Source organism: Arachis ipaensis, chromosome B2 (assembly GCF_059453495.1).
Source record: "Arachis ipaensis isolate K30076 ecotype BB chromosome B2, ASM5945349v1, whole genome shotgun sequence".
NCBI classification, from domain to species: Eukaryota; Viridiplantae; Streptophyta; class Magnoliopsida; order Fabales; family Fabaceae; genus Arachis; species Arachis ipaensis.
The window spans coordinates 64,007,016-64,029,872 of record NC_142437.1 but is presented as its reverse complement, the minus strand read 5'-3'; the positions used below and the strand labels follow the sequence as shown (position 1 = coordinate 64,029,872).

Here is a 22,857-nt window from a genome sequence, read left to right as displayed (position 1 = left end):
ATAAATGAACATTGGGATCAAGAGATATTGCAATCCTTCGGATCAAGTTCATTCTCATCTCTTCCTCAATCAATGCACTCATTGATCTCCTTGGCAATCTTAATTGATCGAATTACAATTCCTTGTAATTCAATCTCTCAAATCTTGATCAATAGCCAATTCCTTGGTCAATTGCTCATGAGAAGAGATGAAGTATGGTCACTGATTATACCACATGTATTTCCCAAATCAAGTGTTGGAAGGATTATAGTCACATATCCATCCACACCCAATTTGGTCCAGCATGAGAAAGCATTTCTAGCTTGATCTCTTCATTCCTCTTTCAAGGTTCAGAAGAGATCCAAGTATGAATAGTTTCTTTTCCAAGATAACTACCCAATTGGATGAAGATCGAAAGCTCTCTAGTAAAATCAAGAGAAAAGAAAGAAGAAGAAGAATAAGAACTACACTTAATCCATTGAATCACAATAGAGCTCTCTAACCCAATGTAAAGAGTTAGTTGGTCATTGCTCTACCGAAAATAGAAAAGAAAGAAAGTGCAGAAAAGTAAAGATGAAGATAAAAACTGAAAATAAAACTTCAAAATTCATAAATGAAAAGTACAAAGAAAAGAAGAGAAGGAAAAGTGTGTGAGGGGAGGGAGTCCAAAGACTCCTCTTCAATCCCCCATTCCTGAATTCCCCTCTGTATCAGAATGCCTTCAATGTAAAGACTAAGGCCTTTATATAGGCTCTCCTAAATTACAAAATGAAATTAAAAGCAAATTACAATTAAATGAAAATTCCTATTCTAGATGCTTCTTGTGGCCTTGATTGGTTGTCAATTGTGGGCCTGCTTGCTTGAGCTTGGAAGTGGACTTGAGAGAGAAGTGAGTTAAGTTGAGTTTCAGGTGCTAAAGTTAGTGCTAAAGTTAGCCACACTAACGCTACAAGTGTGGCGTTAGTGCTAAAGTTATTGTGGCTAACATTGCACTTGCTGCCCAGTTGGTGTTTTTGGGGCTTAAAAGATGCCTCTTGTTTGTGCTCAAATTTCATGCCCACTATAGAGTATTATATATCGTTGGAAAGCTCTGAATGTCAGCTTTCTAACGCAATTGGAATCACCTCAATTGGACATCTGTAGCTCAAGTTATGCTCCTTTGAAGTGGACATGGTCGCTGGCATATATGCCAATGTTACTGGAAATGTTGATTGCCAATAACGCTAGCGATCAGGGCTTTATTATTGCCAGTTTCTGAAGCTCAAACTTAGTGTCCACCCCATACTATTATATATTGTTGGAAAGCCCTGGATGTCTACTTTCTAATGCCTTTGGAAGCTCATCATTTGGAGCTCTACAACTCGAGTTACACTTCTTGGAAGGTGAAGAGGTCAGTTGGCCTTAATACAGGTTGATACCATGTTCATCATTGCACTTTCGGGGCAGGTTTTCTCCCTCAAATTTAGTGTCAACCATGTAGTTCCATATATGCTTGGAAAGCTCTGGAATCCTACTTTTCAATTCCACTAGAATCACCTCATTTGGAGTTTTGTGGCTCAAGTTATTCTTGTTTGAAGAAGGCATGGTCAGGCTGCCATGTGGGACTTTTGCCCACGTTAATTACCACGTTAACTAAGTTAACGTGAGAGTTAACGTGGCTCTTTGTGGCTTGTGTTGGCAACGTTAGTGACAATGTTTGGTGTCACTAACGTTGTCGACAACTTCTCTTCTTCACGTTAACTTCCACGTTAACTAGGTTAACGTGGGAATTAACGTGGCTTCTTGGGGATAGTGTGTGTTCATCCCAACATTAGTGACAATGTTTGGTGTCACTAACATTGTCGACCACCTAGTTTCTTCACGTTAGCTTCCACGTTAACTAGGTTAACGTGGGAGTTAACGTGGCTTCTTGTGACTTGGCCAACGTTAGTGAGAAAGTTGAATGACACTAACGTTGGCTTCCCCTTTACTTCTTAACGTTAGAGGCCACGTTAACTAAGTTAACGTGGCAACTAACGTGGCCACTTATGAGCTTGGTCCAACGTTAGTGATAATGTTAAGTGTCACTAACGTTGGCTCCATTTCCTTTCTTCAAAGTTAATGCCACTAACTTTTCTCACTAACGTTGTGGCTTTCCTTCCTTCCACGTTAGTGCCCATGTTAGTGTAACTAACGTAGCCACTAACGTGGCTCTTCTCTTCTTCTTTTGGCCTGAAATCAATCAAACAAAGTGCATCAAAGTCTTGCTCTTAATCATGGGATCATGCATCATCCAATTTATCATATAATTCATGCAAAATTCTCATGAAATCATGTAAAGTGCACAATGTATGCTTGAATCAAGATGTAAGTGAATATTTACCCAAAACTAGCTTATTTCCTAAGAAAATGCATGAAACTACCTTAAAAATAGTAAGGAAAAGGTCAGTGAAACTGGCCAAAATGTCCTGGCATCAGGACGGGAAGTAGCCATTGACAACGGTGATGCCCAATATAAAGCTTGCCATGGAAGGAGCCTTGCGTGCATGAAGAAGAAGACAGTAGGAAAGCAGAAATTCAGAAGACAAAGCATCTCCAAAACCTCAATCTGTTCTCCATTACTGCATAACAAGTATTTATTTCATGTTCTTTTACTTTTTACAATTAAATCTGAGAATTATTGATATCTTGACTAAGAGTTACAAGATAACCATAGCTTGCTTCAAGCCGACAATCTCCGTGGGATCGACCCTTACTCACGTAAGGTATTACTTAGACGACCCAGTGCACTTGCTGGTTAGTTGTGCGGAGTTACAAAAGTGTGATTGTAATTTTATGCACCAAGTTTTTGGTGCCGTTGCCGGGGATTGTTCGAGTTTGGACAACTGACGGTTTATCTTGTTGCTTAGATTAGGAATATTTTATTTTCATTGGTTTAGAGTCTTTTATTTGAGTTTAGTTTCATATTTTAAGTTTGGTGTCAATTGCATGCTTTTACTTTCTTTTAATTTTTCGAATTTGCATACTCTTAGTTGTTTCTTGATCTTTAAAAATTCTAAGTTTGGTGTCTTCTTTGTGTTTTCTTTTAATTTTTCGAAAATTTGTGTTTAATTTTCTAAAAATTTTAAGTTTGGTGTGTTTTTGTGCTTTTATTTACTTAAATTTTTTTTTCAAAAATTTGTTCTTGGTGTTCATCTTGACATTCAAAGTTTTCTTGTTTGTTCTCTTTGTTTTGATTTAAAATTTCTAAGCTTAGTGTTGTTTTGTTGTTTTTCTCTTTCCTCATTAAAATTTAAAAATAAAAAAATATCTTTTTCTTATTTTACTCATAATTTTCGAAATTTAGCATTAAAGTAGTCAAAGATTTTCAAAATCATATCTTTTCTTTTTAAGCAAGTCAAAATTCTAATTTCAAAAATTGATCTTTTCAAATCTTTTTCAAAAAAAAAAAATCAAATCTTTTTAATTTCTTCAATCATATCTTCTCAATCATATCTTTTCCAAAATAATCCTCAATCATATCTTTTTGATTGCTAATCTCAAAATCTTTCTAATTAATTAATTAATTTAGTCTTCAATTTGCTTTTATTTTAATTTCTTCTAATTTTTTAATTTATATTCAATTTTTCAATTATTTTATTTTGTTTTATTTTATCTTATTTTAATTTTGGTTACCTTAATATATATATATATATATATAATCTATTTACAATTCATATCAATTCCCTTTTCTCTATCATGGACATAAGTGGAAATGAACAGTCCAGAAGGACTCTGGAGTCATATGCCAACCCCATTACAGCTGCATATGGGAGTAGCATCTGTATACCTCCTATCAAAGCAAGCAGTTTTGAGCTAAATCCTCAACTCATTATCATGGTGCAGCAAAATTGCCAGTATTCCGATCTTCCACAGGAAGAACCTACTGAGTTTCTGGCACAGTTTTTACAAATTGCTGACACAGTACGTAATAAAGAAGTGGATCAGGATGTCTACAGATTATTACTATTTCCATTTGCTATAAAAGATCAAGCTAAGAGGTGGTTAAATAACCAACCCACAGCAAGCATAAAAACATGGAGACAGTTATCAGAAAAATTCCTGAATCAATTTTACCCTCCAAAAAGGATGACACAGCTAAGGCTGGACATCCAAGGCTTTAAACAAGAGGATCATGAATCCCTTTATAATGCCTGGGAGAGGTATAGAGGGATGCTAAGGAAATGCCCCTCTGAAATATTTTCAGAGTGGGTACAGTTACACATCTTCTACTATGGGCTTACAAAAAGAGCTCAAATGTCTCTAGACCACTCAGCTGGTAGATCTATACACATGAGAAAGACAATTGAAGAGGCTCAAGAACTCATAGATATAGTTGCTAGAAATCAACATCTGTACTCAAGCAATGAGCCCTCCAAAGAAAAAGAAGCTATGGTAGCAACTACTGATCATAATCCTCAAAAACAGATTGTTGAACAAAATCAGCAATTACTTCTAATGACAAAACAATTAGCAGAATTCAAGGAGATGCTCCAAGACACTAAAAATGCTAACAAGAATATAGAAGCACAATTAAATCAGACAAGACAGTAGCTATCTAAACAGATAACAGAAGAATGCCAAGCTGTTCAACTAAGGAGCGGGAAGACATTGAATAATTCAGTTCAAAGTAGCAAAAAGTCAAGAAAGGAAAAAATGACAGAGGATTATCAAACCACTGCCCAAAATCCCTTTGAGGACAGCAAAAGCCCAGATAGGAATAATTCTGGCGTTCAAACGCCAGAAAAGGGAGAAAAGTTGGCGTTAAACGCCCATTCCTTGCCCAGTTATGGTGTTCAAACGCCAGAAAAGGGTGGGAAGCTGGCGTTAAACGCCCATCCTGCACCCAATCCTGGCGTTCAAACGCCAATGAGGGATTAGACACGTGCAAGTGCTGATAGTAACCCCTCTAAGAAGGCTTCTCCAACCACTTCTGTAGGGAATAAACCCGCAGCAACTAAGGTTGAAGAGTATAAGGGCAAGATGCCTTATCCTCAGAAACTCCGCCAAGTGGAACAGGATAAACAATTTGCCCGCTTTGTAGACTATCTCAGGACTCTTGAGATAAAGATCCCGTTTGCAGAGGCACTTGAGCAAATACCCTCTTATGCTAAGTTCATGAAAGAGATCTTAAGTCATAAGAAGGATTGGAAAGAAACTGAAAAAGTGTTTCTCACTGAAGAATGCAGTGCAGTCATTCTGAAAAGCTTACCAGAGAAGCTTCAAGATCCAGGAAGCTTTATGATACCATGCACATTAGAGGGTGCTTGCACCAAGACAGCTCTATGTGACCATGGAGCAAGTATCAACCTAATACCTGCATCCACTATCAGAAAGCTTGGCTTTACTGAAGAAGTCAAACCAACCCGGATATGTCTTCAACTTGCTGATGGCTCCATTAAATATCCATCAGGCATAATTGAGGACATGATTGTCAAGGTTGGGCCATTTGCCTTTCCCACTGACTTTGTAGTGCTGGAAATGGAGGAGCACAAGAGTGCAACTCTCATTTTGGGAAGACCTTTCCTAGCAACTGGACGAACTCTTATTGATGTACAAAAGGGGGAAGTGACCCTGAGAGTTAATGAGGATGAGTTCAAATTAAATGCTGTCAAAGCTATGCAGCATCCAGACACATCAGATGACTGCATAAGCACTGATATTATTGACTCTTTGGTAGAAGAGATCAATATGGCTGAAAGTTTTGAATCAGAGCTAGAGGACATCTTTAAAGATGTTCAGCCTGGTCTGGAGGAATCAGAGGAAATAAAAGAACCTCTGAAAATTCCTCAGGAAGAGGATAAGCCTCCTAAACCCGAGCTCAAACCACTACCACCATCCCTGAAATATGCATTTCTTGGAGAAGGTGACACTTTTCCAGTGATCAAAAGCTCTGCTTTAAATCCACAAGAAGAGAAAGCACTAATTCAAGTGCTAAGGGCACACAGGACAGCTCTTGGGTGGTCCATAAGTGATCTTAAGGGCATTAGCCCAGCATGATGCATGCACAAGATCCTATTGGAGGATGATGCTAAGCCAGTGGTTCAACCACAGAGGCGGCTAAATCCAGCCATGAAGGAGGTGGTGCAGAAAGAGGTCACTAAGTTACTAGAGGCTGGGATTATTTATCCTATTTCTGATAGCCCCTGGGTGAGCCCTGTCCAAGTTGTCCCCAAGAAGGGAGGCATGACAGTAGTTCATAATGAAAAGAATGAACTGGTTCCCACAAGAACAGTTACAGGGTGGCGTATGTGTATTGACTACAGAAGGCTCAATACAGCCACCAGAAAGGATCATTTTCCTTTACCATTCATAGACCAGATGCTAGAGAGACTAGCAGGCCATGAATACTACTACTTTTTGGATGGCTATTCAGGCTACAACCAAATTGCAGTGGATCCTCAAGACTAAGAGAAAACAACATTCACATGTCCATCTGGAGTATTTGCTTACAGAAGAATGCCTTTTGGTCTGTGCAATGCACCTGCAACCTTTCAGAGGTACATCCTCTCTATCTTCTCTGATATGGTAGAGAAGTTCCTGGAAGTCTTCATGGATGACTTCTCAGTATTTGGAGACTCATTCAGCTCCTGTCTTAATCATCTAGCACTTGTCCTGAAAAGGTGCCAAGAGACTAATCTAGTCTTAAACTGGGAAAAATGTCACTTTATGGTGACTGAAGGAATTGTCCTTAGGCACAAAATTTTAAGCAAGGGACTAGAGGTGGATCAAGCCAAGGTAGAAGTGATTGAAAAATTACCACCACCTGCCAATGTTAAGGCAATCAGAAGTTTTCTGGGGCATGCAGGATTCTATAGGAGGTTCATAAAGGATTTTTCAAAAATTGCGAAACCTTTAAGCAACCTGCTAGCTGCTGACATGCCATTTGTGTTTGACACAGAGTGTCTGCAGGCATTTGAAACCCTGAAAGCCAAGCTGGTCACAGCACCAGTCATCTCTGCACCTGACTGGACATTACCATTCGAATTAATGTGTGATGCCAGTGACCATGTCATTGGTGCAGTGTTGGGACAAAGGCATAACAAGCTTCTGCACATCATTTACTATGCCAGTCGTGTTCTAAATGACGCACAGAAGAATTACACAACCACAGAAAAAGAGCTGCTAGCAGTGGTTTATGCCGTTGACAAGTTTAGATCCTATTTAGTAGGATCAAAAGTGATTGTGTACACTGACCATGCTACTCTTAAATATTTACTCACAAAGCAGGATTCAAAACCCAGGCTCATAAGATGGGTATTGCTTCTGCAAGAGTTTGATATAGAAATAAGAGACAGAAAAGGAAGAGAGAACCAGGTAGCTGATCACCTGTCCTGGATAGAACCAGTAGCTGGGGCGTCCCTCCCTTCTACTGAGATCTCTGAGACCTTTCCAGATGAGCAACTCTTTGCCATTCAGGAAGCACCATGGTTTGCAAACATTGCAAATTATAAAGCTGTGAGGTTCATACCCCAGGAGTACAGCAGGGTGCAAAAGAAAAAACTAATTTCTGATGCAAAGTACTACTTGTGGGATGAACCATATATCTTTAAGAGATGTGCAGACGGAATGATCTGCAGATGCGTCCCTAGAGAGGAGGCACAGAAGATCCTGTGGCATTGCCATGGATCACAGTATAGAGGACACTTCGGAAGTGAGCGCACAGCCACTAAAGTCCTCCAATATGGCTTCTACTGGCCTACTCTCTATAGAGATGCCCGAGAGTTTGTGTGTAACTGTGACAGTTGCCAAAGAGCTGGCAACTTACCTCATGGTTACGCCATGCCTCAACAAGGGATCTTAGAGATTGAGTTGTTTGATGTATGGGGTATTGACTTCATGGGTCCTTTTCCACCATCATACTCAAACACTTACATTCTGGTGGCAGTAAACTACGTATCTAAATGGGTGGAAGCAATTGCCACTCCCACTAATGATACCAAGACTGTGCTGAAGTTCCTCCAAAAACATATTTTCAGCAGATTTGGTGTTCCCAGAGTACTAATCAGTGATGGGGGCACCCATTTATGCAATAAACAGCTTTACTCTGCCATGGTCCGATATGGAATTAGCCACAAAGTAGCAACTCCGTATCATCCACAGACAAATGGGTAGGCTGAAGTCTCTAATAGAGAGCTAAAAAGAATCCTGGAACGGACTGTAATTGCCCATAGAAAGGATTGGGCAAAGAGCTTGGATGATGCTCTGTGGGCATACAGAACAGCATTCAAGACTCCTATAGGAACCTCTCCATACCAGCTTGTGTATGGCAAGGCCTGTCATCTGCCCGTAGAACTGGAACATAAAGCCTACTAAGCAACCAGATTCCTAAACCTAGATGCTAAGTTAGCTGGTGAGAAAAGATTGCTCCAGCTAAATGAGCTAAAGGAGTTCAGACTCAATGCTTTTGAAAATGCAAAAATTTATAAGGAAAAAGCAAAAAAGTGGCATGACAAGAAATTGTCATCCAGAGTCTTTGAACCAGGACAAAAAGTTCTGCTGTTCAACTCTAGGCTCAGATTATTCCCTGGAAAATTAAAATCCTGGTGGAGGGGACCATATGTGATTACAAGAGTGTCACCATATGGATATGTTGAGCTTCAAGATATTGATTCTGACAAAAAGTTCATTGTTAATGGACAAAGAATCAAACATTATCTTGAAAGCAATTTTGTGCAAGAATGCTCAAAACTGAGGCTTGAATGAAGCTCAGTAAAGGTCCAGCTAAAGACAATAAAGAAGCGCTTGCTGGGAGGCAACCCAGCCATTAGCAGGTTATTTGTTTTAAATAATACTTGTAGAAATTTGATATACACTTTCTTCAAAGGTTAATCATCAAAATTGAAGGAATTCATAGCGTTACAGAAGGATTCAGTGCAAAAAGCAGAGAAAAGGAGCTTGCTGACAAGAAAACACCAATAAAGGGCATTTTGGGCGTTAAACGCCAGAATGGGTACCATTCTGGGCATTTAACGCCAGTAAAGGTACAATTTTGGGCGTTAAACACCAGAATTGGTACCATTCTGGGCGTTTAACACCAGAATTGCAGCATCCTGGGTGTTCAGCAAAACGCCCAGTGATAAAGGGGTTTCTGGCGTTTAACGCCAGCCAGGGTACCTGGCTGGGTGTTAAACGCCCATAATGGCCAACAATTGGGTGTTAAACGCCAGAATGGATACCATTCTGGGCGTTTAACGCCAGAAAGGCAGGGGGAGGAGATTTTGTTTCCAAATTCAATTTTTTTTTCAAATTTTCATGTTTTAACTCATAATTTTCTGTATAAACATTTTTCAAACTTTCATTATTCACCCTCAATTTTCAAAAATTCAACAATTCTCTAAATCTCTTTTTCAATTTTCTTTCAAATCCTTCCCAAATCTTCTTCAAAAACTCAATTATCTTTTCAATTTCTTTTCAAATCTTTTCAAACCCATCATATCATCTCTTATTTCTTAGATGCATAACCAAATTATCAGATTTAACCTCTTTATATCTTTTTGAAAATCTTATCTTTTTCATATCATGATTTTATTTTCTTCCATCAATCATATCTCTATGGCATATCTCTTTTAAAATTTTCGAAATCCCTCCCCTCCTTTTATAAATACACATTCGGCTATCTCCTCCTCTCCACCATTCGAATTTGCCTCTTCTTCTCTCTCTCCCCTTTCCTTTCTTTTGCTTGAGGGCAAGCAAACCTCTAAGTTTGGTATGTTTTTCCGTGATCACTGAGCTAAGACTCATCAAGATCATGGCAACTAAGGGAAAGCAAACCAAATCAAGAGGCAAGAAAGAGAATACTCCAAAGAGTCTTTGGAATCAAGAGAGGTTCCTAACCAAAGAACATGCAGACCATTACCACAAAATAATGCGTCTGAGGTCAGTGATCCCGGAAGTTAAATTCAATCTGAAAGAAGATGAAGATCCGGAGATCCAAGAGCAAATTCGAAACAGAGGATGGAAAATTCTAGCTAATCCTGAAACAAAGGTTGGAAGAAACATGGTTCAGGAATTCTACTTAAATCTGTGGCTAACAAATAAGAAGAGAATAACTAGACCCGCCTAGAAGCATCTGTTACCAAGCTGCAAGAAGCTATGGAACAACTTAAGGAAGAACAGCAGAATCAAAACTGCATGCTCTGCAAACTGCTGAAGGAACAGGAGAAGCAGGGGCGTGAGCTACAGGAGCTGAAGCGCCAGAAGCTCTCCCTTGAAGGACCAAGCACCCCACAGATTGAGGGAGCATCCACTTCTCAAAATCAAGGTTGTTCAGTCCTAACTCTGTGATAACCTTTATTATTAAGAGTCTATTTTAAGAGTCATTTATTTTTCTATTTTTTTTTTACTTTTCTGTCTCCTAATATTATTAGTTTTCTCTTATATTTATTTTTGAGTCTTATTGTCATTCCATGATTAATAAAATTTAAAGTTTATGTCTTAAAGCTATGAATGTCCTATGAATCCATCACCTTTCTTAAATAAAAAGTGTTTTTAATTGAAAAAAAAAGAAGTACATGAATTTCAAATTTTAAAACAGTTTAATTATTTTGATGTGGTGGCAATACTCTTATTTTCTGAATGAATGCTTGAACAGTTCATATGTTTGAATTTGTTGTTTATGAATGTTAAAATTGTTGGCTCTTGAAAGAATGATGGAAAAGGAGAAGTGTTATTGATAATCTGAAAAATCAAAAAATTGATTCTTGAAGCAAGAAAAAACAGTGAATAGAAAGAAAAAAAAAGAGAGAGGATGATATGCGAAAAAAAAAGAAGAAAAAGAAAGAAAAAGCAAGCAGAAGAAGCCAATAGCCCTTTAAACCAAAAGGCAAGGGTAATAAAAAGGATCCAAGTCTTTGAGCATCAGTGGATAGGAGGGCCCTCAGGAATAAAATCCTGGCCTAAGCGGCTAAACCAAGCTGTCCCTAACCATGTGCTTGTGGCGTGAAGGTGTCAAGTGAAAACTTGAGACTGAGCGGTTAAAGTCGTGGTCCAAAGCAAAAAAGAGTGTGCTTAAGAACTCTGGACACCTCTAATTGGGGACTCTAGCAAAGCTGAGTCACAATCTGAAAAGGTTCACCCAGTTATGTGTCTGTGGCATTTATGTATCTGGTGGTAATACTGGAAAACAAAATGCTTTGGGTCACGGCCAAGACTCATAAAGTAGCTGTGTTCAAGAATCAACATACTTAACTAGGAGAATCAATAACACTATCTGAATTCTGAGTTCCCATAGATGCCAATCATTCTGAACTTCAAAGGAAAAAGTGAGATGCCAAAACTGTTCAGAAGCAAAAAGCTAATAGCCCCGCTCATCTAATTAAGACTGATCTTCATAGTTGTTTTTGGAATTCATTGTATATTCTCTTCTTTTTACCCTATTTGATTTTCAGTTGCTTGGAGACAAGCAACAATTTAAGTTTTGTGTTGTGATGAGCGGATAATTTAAACGCTTTTTGGCATTATTTTTAGTATGTTTTCAGTAGATTTTAGTTAGTTTTTATTATATTTTTATTAGTTTTTATCTGAAATTCACTTTTTTGGACTTTACTATGAGTTTGTATGTTTTTCTGTGATTTCAGGTATTTTCTGGCTGAAATTGAGGGACCTGAGCAAAAATCTGATTCAGAGGCTGAAAAATGACTGTAGATGTTGTTGGATTCTGACCTCCCTGCACTCGAAGTGGATTTTCTGGAGCCACAAAAGCCCAATTGGTGCGCTCTCAATTGCATTGGAAAGTAGACATCCTGGGTTTTCCAGCAATATATAATAGTCCATACTTTGCCCAAGATTTGATGGCCCAAATCGGCATTCCAAGTCAGCTTAAGAATTCTGGCGTTTAACGCCAGAACTGGCATAAAAGTTAGAGTTAAACGCCCAAACTGGCACAAAAACTGGCTTTTAACTCCAAGAAAAGTCTCTACACATGAAAGCGTCAATGCTCAGCCCAATCACACACCAAGTGGGTCCGGAAGTGGATTTTTACACTAAACACCCTAGCTTACCCATTTTCTGTAACCCTAGGTCACTAGTTTACTATAAAAACTACTTTTAGTAATTCATCTTGTACCTCATGACATTCTACACGTTTCATATTGTATCTTTTACGGCATGAGTCTCTAAACCCTATTGTTGGGGGTGAGGAGCTCTGCTGTTCTTCATGAATTAATGCAATTACCACTATTTTCCATTCTATCACGCTTGCTTCTATTCTAAGATATTCATTCACACTTCAACCTGATAAATGTGATGATCCGTGACACTCATCATCATTCTCATCTATGAACGCGTGCCTGACAACCACCTCTGTTCTACATGCAATCAAGCTTGAATGTGTATCTCTTGGGTTTCTAATCTAAGATTGGAACCTTCGTGGTATAGGCTAGAATTATTGGCAGCCATTCCTGAGGTTCGGAAAGTCTAAACCTTGTCTGTGGTATTCCAAGTAGGATCTGGGAAGGGATGACTATGACGAGCTTCAAACTCGCGAGTGTTGGGCGTGCGACAAACGCAAAAGGATCAATGGATCCTATTCCAACATGATCGAAAACCGACAGATGATTAGCCGTGCGGTGACAGTGCATTTGGAACATTTTCACTGAGAGGACGGGAAGTAGCCATTGACAACGGTGATGCCCAACGTAAATCTTGCCATGGAAGGAGTCTTGCGTGCATGAAGAAGAAGACAGTAGGAAAGCAGAAATTCAGAAGACAAAGCATCTCCAAAACCTCAACTTGTTCTCTATTACTGCATAACAAGTATTTATTTCATGTTCTTTTACTTTTTACAATTAAATCTGAGAATTATTGATATCATGACTAAGAGTTACAAGATAACCATAGCTTGCTTCAAGCCAACAATCTCTGTGGGATCGACCCTTACTCATGTAAGGTATTACTTGGACGACCCAGTGCACTTGCTGGTTAGTTGTGCGGAGTTACAAAAGTGTGATTGTAATTTCGTGCACCAGTCATTAAATGCAGGAAAGAAGAGCAAGAAAAAGTTTCCAAAAGGGTGGAGAAACAAGAAAATCCCAACTGAAGAATTCTCAGAAGGAGACAAAGTGAGACTGATCTACCAACAGTTGGAGACATTCCCACAACCTGATGATTATTGTACTGTCAACAAAATATTTTCGCTGGAACACATAGAGATTGTTCATCAATGTATAGGAATAAGGTTGACAGTGAGAGGGGACAAGTTGAGGCACTACAATCATCAGCCACCCTAACAGAGGACTGGCGTCAAGCTAATGACGATAAACAAGTGCTTGTTGGGAGGCAACCCTACTAGAGGTAGTTTCTTTTCATAGCTATTTCAATAAAATTCAAGAGTTCCCCTGTATTGCAAGGAATTAAGTTTGGTGTTGCACACCAAAAGGAGTATAAAAAGGATGAATGTTTGGTTTTAAGTTTGGTGTCCCACCAAGATTATATGGAAAGACATTATAACCCTTTGAAGAACATCAGGAGTCATAAATTCCAAAACAATCAAGTAAATCTCTTGACAGTTACTTGAATTTCTTTATTGGTTTACTTAATAAAATCACAAGGTTTCATGCATATGATTAATCTTACTATAGACAGTAGAAAGGGACTAAGTTTGGTGTTTCCACACCAAAGTAAGTTCAAAAACCTACAACAGTTCATACATGCTAACCATTTTTTTAAGTGCTTGGGGAACAAGTAACTTCCAATGATTATGCATGGAAGCATTCGACCTCTTGAAAGAATCATACATTAGCACCAAAAGAAATACAGAAGTTATAAATAGTGATGACAAAAGGAAAGCTTGAAGACATACCCATGAGGTTGTATTGTCACTTAATTCCCTTTACTTTAAAATGTTCTAAATTGGAAGTTTATATATATCCCGTTGATTTGTCTAATTAGTGCAAATTCTGATGTCTGCTAAATGTTCTAGTATAAGTTCTTGCTTTATTTTAATCTGCTTGAATGTTTGTCTTGTAAACCCTTTTGATTCAAAAAAAGAAAAGGTTAAAATAAAAGCTATAAAAGTCCAATACGGTAGACATTAAAATAAGGATCAGTGGTGGTAATTGCTTGATTAGTTGGTAAGCTCAATAATAAAAGCTGCAAGGTAGAATGTTTCTTTCAAGTATGAATCTTTGATGAATAAATGTCCTTGGAAGAAAAGAAAAAAGTAAGAAGGAAAGAAAGAAAAGCCAAGAATTGGCAGCAAACAAATGAAAGAAATAAATAATAAAAGCTAGACACCAATAGCTTGGATCTTAAGACATATGCCTGTGGTGTCTTTGTACTAGGATCTGCTTGGATGATTAGGTTCTAAGGAGTGTTTCAACAGTTGGTAACTTGGGTTAACTAACCCAGGATTATCAACCAAAAGTCCATTATCAAGAGCAACCTAGTTACAAGACATTTAGTAACCCAAAGAGGTGCTGGGCACCAATGTCTTAAGAAGAATTGTGAGCCAAGTATCTGTAGTGAAGAAGTGTTGATTGAAAATTTAGCTAAGAAGCTGAAGCAACACTTGACACTGAGCTATAATTGATAAATAAGTTTCTAAAGCAAAGGAAAGAAAGAAAATCTCACAAGGACCAATACAGAATAAGGTCTGGTAGTAGCAACTCTAATTAACACTTAAAGGGGCATTTTGCATTTGGATGTTGACAATAATTGAGCTGCATTCTGTCTGTATAAAACCCTATGAGTGAAATTCAATTACTTACTAATAAGGACACATATATGCTTATCAGTTTCATGCCTTTTTCTTATTTTTAGCGCTTGCTTGGTGACAAGCAAGATTTAAGTTTGGTGTTGTGATGACAAGTCATCTTATGCTAGTTTCACAAGCATTTTTCTCTTGTTTCATTAAGTTTTTATGCACTTTCTTGCACAATAACTAAGTGTTTGGATTAAAACTTCATGCATTGTGATGAGCGGATAATTTATACGCTTTAGGGCATTGTTTTTAGTATGTTTTTAGTATGATCTAGTCACTTTTAGGGATGTTTTTATTAGTTTTTATGTTAAATTCACATTTCTGGACTTTACTATGAGTTTGTGTATTTTTCTGTGATTTCAGGTATTTTCTGGCTGAAATTGAGGGACTTGAGCAAAAATCAGATTCAGAGGTTGAAGAAGGACTGCTGATGCTGTTGGATTCTGACCTTCCTGCACTCAAAGTGGATTTTCTGGAGCTACAGAACTCCAAATGGCGCGCTCTCAACAGCATTGGAAAGTAGACATCCAGGGATTTCCAGAAATATATAATAGTTTATACTTTGCCCAAGTTTAGACGACGCAAAAGGGCGTTGAACGCCAGTTCTACGTTGCAGTCTGGAGCTAAACGCCAGAAACACGTCACGAACCAGAGTTGAACGCCAAAAACACGTTACAACTTGGCGTTCAACTCCAAAAGAAGCCTCTGCACGTGTAAACTTCAAGCTCAGCCCAAGCACACACCAAGTGGGCCCCGGAAGTGGATTTCTGCATCAATTACTTACCTCTGTAAACCCTAGTAACTAGTTTAGTATAAATAGAACTTTTTACTATGGTATTTTCATTTGGGGATCATCTTATGATTTTGAGTTCAACTTTGGATCATATTGATCACGTTGGGGGCTGGCCATTCGGCCATGCATGAACCTTTCACTTATGTATTTTCAACGGTAGAGTTTCTACACTCCATATATTAAGGTGTGGAGCTCTGCTGTTCCTCATGATTTAATGCAAAGTACTACTGTTTTTCTATTCAATTCAACTTATTCCGCTTCTAAGATATCCATTCGCACCCAAGAACATGATGAATGTGATGATTATGTGACGCTCATCATCATTCTCATTTATGAACGCGTGCCTGACAAATACTTCCGTTCTACATGCAAACAAGCTGGAATGAATATCTCTTAGATATCTAATACAGGGGACCGAGTTCGAGTTATTATTATCTTCATGGTATAAGTTAGAACCCATGGATGGCCATTCCTGAGATCTGGAAAGTCTAAACCTTGTCTGTGGTATTCCGAGTAGGATCTGGGAAGGGATGGCTGTGATGAACTTCAAACTCGCGAGTGCTGGGCGTAGTGACAGACGCAAAAAGGAGGGTGAATCCTATTCCAGTATGATCGAGAACCTCCAGATGATTAGCTGTGCCGTGACAGAGCATTTGGACCATTTTCACAGAGAGGACGGGATGTAGCCATTGACAACGGTGATGCCCTACATAAAGCTTGCCATGGAAAGGAGTAAGATTGATTGGATGAAGACAGCGTGAAAGTAGAGGTTCAGAGGAACGAAAGCATCTCTATACGCTTATCTGAAATTCTCACCAATGATATACATAAGTATCTTTATCTTTATTTTCTGTTTATTTATTATCATTATTCGAAAACTCCATAACCATTTAATATCCGCCTGACTGAGATTTACAAGATGACCATAGCTTACTTCATACCAACAATCTCCGTGGGATCGACCCTTACTCACGTAAGGTTTTATTACTTGGACGACCCAGTGCACTTGCTGGTTAGTTGTGCGAAGTTGTGAAGTTATGTTTGGACCATGGTATTGTGCACCAGTTTGTTGGCGCCATTGCCAGGGAGAGAACGAACAACAAATTTTACAACCCGAGTAACAATTTCGCATACCAAGTTTTTGGCGTCGTTGCCGGGGATTGTTCGAGTTTGGACAACTGACGGTTCATCGTGTTGCTCAGATTGGGTAATTTTCTTCTTATTTTATTTTCAAAAAGTTTTCAAAAAAAATTTTCAAAAATATTTCCTTCTTTTTCGTTTTTCCCATTTAATATTCGAAAAAAAAATAAATCTTTTCAAAAAATATATTTTTCTTCAGAATTTTTAAGAATGAATTCTAGTGTTTCATGATGATTTATTGAATCCTGGCTGGCTGTAAAGCCATGTCTAAATTCTTTTAGACTGAGGCTTCAACTAATCACTTCAATGCATGTAATAGCATACTAAAGCTTAGCTGGCTAGTGAGCCATGTCTAATTCCTAGACTGAAGCTTTAGACTAAAGAGTACAAGATTCCTGGAATTCATATTAAAAATTTTGAAATCCTTATTTTCTTTTTCAAATAATTTTCGAAAAATCCAAAAAAAAAAAATTTTAAATCATAAAATCAAAAATAATTTTGTGTTTCTTGTTTGAGTCTTGAGTCAATTTTTAAGTTTGGTGTCAATTGCATTTTTCTAAAAAAAAATTTATGCATTTTTCAAAAATCCATGCATTCATAGTGTTCTTCATGATCTTCAAGTTGTTCTTGGCCAGTCTTCTTGTTTGATCTTCATATTTTCTTGTTTTATGTCTTTTCTTGTTTTTCATATGCATTCTTGAATTCTTAGTGTCTAAAAATTAAAAATCTTTAAGTTTAGTGTTTTGCATGTTTTTCTTTTCTTAAAAATTTTCAAAAATAAGTCTTGATGTTCATCTTGATCTTCAAAGTGTTCTTGGTGTTCATCTTGACATTCATAGTATTCTTGCATGCATCACATGTTTTGATCCAAAATTTTCATGCATTGAGTCAATTTTGTGTTTTTCTCTTTCATCATTAAAAATTCAAAAATAAAAAAATATCTTTTCCTTTTTCACTCATAAATTTTCGAAAATTTGAGTTGACTTTTTCAAAACTTTTTAAAATTTAGTTGTTTCTTATGAGTCAAATCGAATTTTCAATTTGAAAATCTTATCTTTTTCAAAATATTTTTCAAAAATCATATCTTTTTCATTTTTCTTATTTATTTTTGAAAATTTTAAAAATAATTTTCAAAAATCTTTTTCTTAATTTTATATCATATTTTCAAAAATATCATCAACAATTAATGTTTTGATTCAAAAATTTCAAGTTTGTTACTTACTTGTTAAGAAAGATTCAAACTTTAAGTTCTAGAATCATATCTTGTGATTTCTTGTGAATCAAGTCATTAATTGTGATTTTAAAAATCAAATCTTTTTCAAAACTAATTTCAATCATATCTTTTCAAAAATATCTTTTTATCTTATCTTTTTCAAATATCTTTTCTAACTTCTTATCTTCTTATCTTTTAAAAATTGATTTTCAAAATTTGTTTCAACTAACTAATTAACTTTTTGTTTGTTTCTTATCTCTTTCAAAACTACCTAACTAACTACCCCTCTCTAATTTTCGAAAACACCTCCCTCTTTTTCAAAAATTCTTTTTAATTAATTAATTGTTTTAAATTTTAATTTTAATTTTATTTCCCATTTAATTTTCGAAAATCATCAACTCCTTTTCAAAAATTATTCTCGAAAACTTCTCTCTCTCATCTTCTTCTATTTATTTAATTACTTACTAACACTTCTCTTCATCTCATATCTCTGCTCCTATCCTCACCCTTGTGTTTGGATTATCCATTCTTCTTCACTCTTATTCCCTTTCTTCTTCTACTAACAATAAGGAACCTATTTACTGTAACATAGAGGATTCCTCTTCTTTTCTTGTTCTCTTCTCTTTCATATGAGCAGGAACAAGGAAAAGGGCATTCTTGTTGAAGCTGATCCAGAACCTGAAAGGACTCAGAAGAGGAAACTAAGAGAAGCTGAATTGCAACAATCCAGAGACAACCTTACTGAAATTTTCGAACAAGAAAAGGAGATGGCAGCCGAATCTAACAACAATAATGCAAGGAGGATGCTTGGTGATTATACTACACCTACTTCTAAGTTTGATGGAAGAAGCATCTCCATTCCTGCTATTGGAGCAAACAATTTTGAGCTGAAACCTCAATTAGTTTCTCTGATGCAGCAGAACTGCAAGTTTCATGGACTTCCATCTGAAGATCCTTTTCAGTTCTTAACTGAATTCTTGCAGATCTGTGATACTGTTAAGACTAATGGGATAGATCCTGAAGTCTACAGGCTCATGCTTTTCCCGTTTGCTGTAAGAGACAGAGCTAGAGTATGGTTGGACTCTCAATCTAAAGATAGCCTGAACTCTTGGGATAAGCTGGTCACGACTTTCTTAGCCAAGTTCTTTCCTCCTCAAAAGCTTAGTAAGGTTAGAGTGGATGTTCAAACCTTCAGACAGAAAGAAGGTGAATCCCTCTATGAAGCTTGGGAGAGATATAAGCAACTGACCAAAAAGTGTCCTTCTAACATGCTTTCAGAATGGACCATCCTGGATATATTCCATGATGGTCTGTCTGAATTAGCTAAGATGTCATTGGATACTTCTGCAGGTGGATCCATTCACCTAAAGAAAACGCCTGCAGAAGCTCAAGAACTCATTGACATGGTTGCTAATAACCAGTTTATGTACACTTCCGAGAGGAATCCTATGAGTAATGGGATGCCTCAGAAGAAGGGAGTTCTTGAAATTGATACTCTGAATGCCATATTAGCTTAGAACAAAATATTAACTCAGCAAGTCAATATGATTTCTCAGAGTCTGAATGGAATGCGCTGCATCCAACAGTACTCAAGAGGCATCTTCTGAGGAAGAAGCCTATGATCCTGAGAACCCTGCAATAGCAGAGGTGAATTACATGGGGGAACCCTATGGAAACACCTATAATCCCTCATGGAGAAATCATCCAAATTTCTCATGGAAGGATCAACAAAAGCCTCAACAAGGCTTTAATAATGGTGGAAGAAACAGGTTTAACAATAGTAAACCTTTTCCATCATCCACTCAGCAACAGACAGAGAATTCTGAGCAGAATCCATCTAGCTTAGCAAATTTAGTCTCTGATCTATCTAAGGCCACTTTGAGTTTCATGAATGAAACAAGGTCCTCCATTAGAAATTTGGAGGCACAAGTGGGCCAGCTGAGTAAGAAGATCATTGAAACCCCTCCTAGTGCTCTCCCAAGCAATACAGAAGAAAATCCAAAAGGAGAGTGCAAGGCCATTGAATTGACCATCATGGCCGAACCCACAAGAGAGGAAGAGGACGTGAATCCCAGTGAGGAAGACCTCCTGGGACATCCAGTGAACAATAAGGAGTTTCCCTTTGAGGAACCAAAGGAATCTGAGACTCATTTAGAGAACATAGAGATTCCATTGAACCTCCTTATGCCAATCATGAGCTCTGATGAGTATTCCTCTTCTGAAGAGAATGAGGATGTTACTGAAGAGCAAGTTGCCAAGTTCCTTGGTACAATCATGAAGCTGAATGCCAATTTATTTGGTAATGAGACTTGGGGAGATGAACATCCCCTATTCACCAATGAACTAAATGCATTGGATCAACTGAGATCGCCTCAGAAGAAACAGGATCCGGGGAAGTTCCTAATACCATGCACCATAGGCACCATGACCTTTGAGAAGGCTCTATGTGACTTTGGGTCAGGAATAAACCTCATGCCACTCTCTGTAATGGAGAAACTGGGAATCTTTGAGGTACAAGCTGCTAGAATCTCATTAGAGATGGCAGACAATTCCAGAAAACAGGCTTATGGACAAGTAGAGGACATGCTAGTAAAGGTTGAAGGCCTTTACATCCCTGATGATTTCATAATCCTAGATACTGGGAAGGATGAGGATGAATCCATCATCCTTGGAAGACCCTTCCTAGCCACAGCAAGAGCTGTGATTGATGTGGATAGAGGAGAATTGATCCTTCAACTAAATGAGGACAACCTTGTGTTTAAAACTCAAGGATCTCTCTCTGTAACCATGGAGAGGAAGCATGAAAAGCTTCTCTCACTGCAGAGTCAACCAGAGCCCCCACAGTCAAACTCTAAGTTTGGTGTTGGGAGGCCTCAGCCAAACTCTAAGTTTGGTGTTGAACTCCCATATCCAAACTCTAAGTTTGGTGTTGGGAGTCTATAAAATTGACCTGATCACCTGTGTGGCTCCATGAGAGCCCACTGTCAAGCTATTGACGTTAAAAAAGCTCTTCTTGGGAGGCAACCCAATTTTTATTTATCTAATTTTATTTTTATTTTATTGTTCTTTCATATTTTATTAGGTTCATGATCATGTGGAGTCACAAAATAAATACAAAAATTAAAAACAGAATCAAAAACAGCAGAAGAAAAATCACACCCTGGAGAAAGGGCTTACTGGCGTTTAAACGTCAGTAAGGAGCATCTGGCTGGCGTTCAACGCCAGAACAGAGCATGGATCTGGCGTTGAACACCCAAAACAAGTAGAATCCTAGCGTTCAGACGCCAGGAATGCATACTGAGGAAAGCTGGCGCTGAACGCCAGAAACAAGCATAAAACTGGCATTCAACGCCAAAAACGTGCTGCATCTGGGCGTTGAACGCCCAGAACAAGCACCAATTCGGCGTTTAAACGCCAGAATTGCATGCAAAGGCATTTTACATGCCTAATTAGTGCAGGGATGCAATTCCTTGACACCTCAGGATCTGTGAACCCCACAGGATCCCCACCTACCTCCACTTATACTCTTCCCTCTTCTCATTCATCCTCTCTTCCCAATAAACACCCTTCCCCAAAACCCTTCACCAATCACCTCAAGCTCTCTTCCCTATTACCCATTCACCACTCCCATCCATCCACTCTTCCCCATAAACCTACCTCATAAACCCCACCTACCTTCAAAATTCAAAATCACTTTCCTACCCAAACCTACCCCATATGGCCGAACCTTAACCCCTCTCCCTTCACTATATAAACCTCTCCATTCTTCTTCATTTTCACACAACACAACCCTCTCTTCCTCTTCTTGGCCGAAACACAAACCTCTCTCCCTCTCCTCCATTTCTTCTTCTTCATCTTTTCTTTCTTCTCTTGCTCGAGGGCGAGCAATATTCTAAGTTTGGTGTGGTAAAAGCATAAGCTTTTTGTTTTTCTATTACCATTGATGGCACCTAAGACCGGAGAATCCTTTAGAAAAGAGAAAGGGAAGACAAAAGCTTCCACCTCCGAGTCATGGAAGATGGAAAGATTCATCTCCAAAGCCCATCAAGACCACTTCTATGATGTTGTGGCCAAGAAAAAGGTGATCCCCCGAGGTCCCTTTCAAACTCAAGAAAAATGAGTATCCGGAGATCTGACATGAGATCCAAAGAAGAGGTTGGGAAGTTCTAACAAACCCCATCCAACAAGTCAGAATGATGACAAGGAAACATGTTATTTGATAATCTGAAAAATCATAAAAATGATTCTTGAAGCAAGAAAAAGCAGTGAATACAAAAGCTTGCAGAAAAAAAATAGAAAAGAAAAAAATATAGCGAAAAAAAATAGAAAGAAAAAGAAAAAGCAAGCAGAAAAAGCCAAAAGCTCTTAAAACCAAAAGGCAAGAACAAAAAGCCAGTAGCCCTTAAAACCAAAAGGCAAGGGTAAATAAAAAGGGTCCCAAGGCATTGAGCATCAGTGGATAGGAGGGCCTAAAGGAATAAAATCCTAGCCTAAGCGGCTAAACCAAGATGTCCCTAATCATGTGCTTGTGGCGTGAAGGTGTCAAGTGAAAACTTGAGACTGAGCGGTTAAAGTCAAGGTCCAAAGCAAAAGAAGAGTGTGCTTAAGAACCCTGGACACCTCTAATTGGGGACTTTAGCAAAGTTGAGTCACAATCTGAAAAGGTTCACCCAGTTATGTGTCTATGGCATTTATGTATCCGGTGGTAATAATGGAAAACAAAGTGCTTAGGGCCACGGCCAAGACTCATAAAGTAGCTGTGTTCAAGAATCAACATACTGAACTAGGAGAATCAATAACACTATCTGAACTCTGAGTTCCTATAGATGCCAATCATTCTGAACCTCAATGGATAAAGTGAGATGCCAAAACTATTCAAGAGGCAAAAAGCTACAAGTCCCGCTCATTTGATTGGAGCTATGTTTCATTGATAGTTTGGAATTTATAGTATATTCTCTTCTTTTTATCCTATTTGATTTTCAGTTGCTTGGGGACAAGCAACAATTTAAGTTT

The 22,857-nt window shown here is 38.1% G+C and overlaps 1 non-coding gene and 1 pseudogene across 1 annotated transcript; one reads left to right on the top strand and one right to left on the bottom strand.

Annotated features, from left to right (window-relative positions):
• The first annotated feature begins 3,696 nt into the window (after positions 1–3,696).
• Positions 3,697–6,408, top strand: LOC148574152 (uncharacterized; annotated as a pseudogene).
• Positions 6,409–19,010: 12,602 nt separating this feature from the next.
• Positions 19,011–19,119, bottom strand: LOC148574151 (small nucleolar RNA R71). Its single transcript, XR_015905568.1, has one exon. It is a non-coding gene; the product is annotated as a small nucleolar RNA R71 (small nucleolar RNA).
• Positions 19,120–22,857: the final 3,738 nt, after the last annotated feature.